Below are 2,828 nucleotides of genomic sequence, written 5' to 3' on the forward strand. Positions count from 1 at the left end.
AACATTGTCGTTATCTTCTATTTGCCGGTTCATAACAAATGGCTTATCCTGGAAGACTTGCAACATTGTCGTTATCTTCTATTTGCCGGTTCATAACAAATAGCTTACTGTCTGAAGTAGGGGAAAATCCCATCCCTGTTCGCTTTCGGTACCACCCTCTTGAGAGAAAAAAGGTGAATGAATGTAAATTGTCTGTCTCGGCGCATTTGTGGACGACAGCCTTGCCTGTGGTTCACCTGTGCTCAGAATATTCTGTAATAAAAGCTTTGAAGTCACTGTTTCTCGCCTCCAGCCTGTATTTGGACACCCAACATCTTCCACATCCGAAATTAATCGTACCCGAGAAGGAAGACAGAGTGCTCTTCCTTCAACAGTCGTTCACATCACTGCAAAGATGGTGCTACAGTAGCCTAATAAGGTGCTAGTTTCCAAACATGAAGTAGTAGGTGGGTGGCATTTTGCCCAGCAGAATTAAAAAGAACCAGTTTGTGGATCATTGAAAAAATAACTCTTCTCTGATCATTCTGGATTATTTTTTCATCACGAGTATATTGTTAAACTACTTTAATGGAGGTACATTGATTCTATTTGTAATTATTGTCTTATTATTCAATAAAAAGAAATCCCTTGGTCTAAATATTGATGTGCATTCAAACAATTCATAACCTCACTATAATAAAAAAAAACTCTTCAATCCAAGAAAAAAAATATTTGAATGCAAAATCATAGCTGAGATTAAAAAAAATGTACTATCATTTTGATCTAGCATGATCATCTGAAATGGTAGTTTATACATTTTTGCGAAAGCTATATCAAACATCAAACATCTGACATTCTGGTCAGCGAACTTTAATGTCAGTGTTGACTGTGCAATTGAAGAACTCCTTCAAATACAACCCACTTCTTTGTCAGAGCGGGAGCAGCACATGCTTAAACAAGCAAAAACCACAGCACCAGATTTGAGTTTTTCCAAATATTTTCGTCAAGATACATTTCCGGTAGGTGACAATATTCGGACAAAAAATCTAAAGAGAAATTTAAACCCAGAGTCTGGAACCGTATTATCAATGAAAAAAATGCCTTCAACAGATGAATCCAGTGAAATTCACTGTTTTAGCACTTTTTTTTCATGGTCCCAGTAGAGTGTAAGACATAAGAGACAGGAAATGAATCAACAACGCGTTTATAATTTAAGGGGACCATAAGGGTTCAGTCAGACAGTTTAAAAATTTGGCTCTTTGTGTCTTTTTCGCCAGCCTTGCAATATCTTATGAAGCTAGTTTTTATTATTTTACATTCGAGTAGATGTGGTTGGTTGTTACAATGATTGGATTTGCCTACACGTTTATGGAATGGTTGCATGTCTTGTTAAAAAGGGAACTTTTTGATTACATGAGGGGGGTGTAAAATGTTCATTTGTTCATCTTCTGTATTGCTTATCCTCATGGGGATCGTGTGGTTGTTGGGGCCTATCCCAGTTTATTGTGAACAGGAGAAAAAGCGTTGGTCCTGACTAAGTTTGAACCCTGCAATGAAATTCACATTTCACATTTTCTTATATTTAAAAAAAAGGTGATAGTAGTTTAGAAATAAACAGAAAACACAAGTTCAAAAAGTGAAAATGAACGAAAATGAACTGGGAAAATATCTTATAATGTGTTTACTTTGTCAGCTCGCCATTTAACGTCACTGACGAGTTAAATCTGCTGAGCCAACACTCTTGGATTAGATAAAAACACACGCAAAGGACTAAAAGTGGAAAACGTCCATTGAGTACATTCGTCCTGACTGGTTTTTCACCTGTGTGGGTTCTTGTGTGAATTTTCAATCCATGACCTCGGAACTGTAAGGCCAACGTGCTAACCACTCGGTTAGTAAATGTAAATCTAACTAAATAATTATGAATGTTTATCAGACATTTATCAATACTTTCACTAAGTATTCAATATTGCAGAAGTGTATAATAAAACATGACTATGAGTCACAAATTACGGCCCGTTTTGGAAATTGTTTAAAAAGTCTCTTTTGGGTTATAGACACCTTCAAGAAATGTTTCATTTTCCAGTACGATTTATTTATTTCAAATGTGCATTTTCAGTAACTGATGATTGACAGTGACACATTACAGTTGCTTTTCCCAATTGCTAAAAGAGAAAATCCTAAAGGATCCACACATTTAAAAGAAATAGAATAAAAGTACATCCCATTTGAAAATACCACAAGCACATTTCACACACAGACTCGATTCCCATATCACAATCCTCCTCTCTCACAAATCGAAACCTAGTAAATAAACTTCAAATGTTTTCACTGATTACTGTGGTGTTGAAGACGATGATTCTGTTTTGCATCAATTTATGTAACTTGTACCACAACTCCTCATCTGAAACTTCAGAAAAGGAGCCAAGAAAATACTGACTAGTAAAAAACTATTCTACATAAACTTAAAATACATTGATTATATGATTATTGATGATCATCATTTTCTGACATTCAATGTGAATGAGGCAGAGGGTACAGAAAATGAATGAATGAATTTGACATGAATGTAATGAATCAAGGCTTTGTCATGGAGAAACACCTTGGGCCGCTCGGCCACACTAGACTCGGCGCTTGGAAGTTCTTAACCACAGAAATCTTAAAAAGGTGAAAGAAAGATTTGTTTGATTTAAAGAGAAACAAGAGAAGTTTTCTAATAGAACAAGTTAAAATAACTCAATGAAAAACTGAATCTATTGAACACAACAGTACTCATTGAACACAGGAAGTTTATTTACTGGGTTTTACTTTTTGAGAAAAGAGGATTGTTATATGTGAATTGAGTTTTT

This window comes from Stigmatopora argus, chromosome 20 (assembly GCF_051989625.1).
Source record: "Stigmatopora argus isolate UIUO_Sarg chromosome 20, RoL_Sarg_1.0, whole genome shotgun sequence".
NCBI lineage: Eukaryota > Metazoa > Chordata > Actinopteri > Syngnathiformes > Syngnathidae > Stigmatopora > Stigmatopora argus.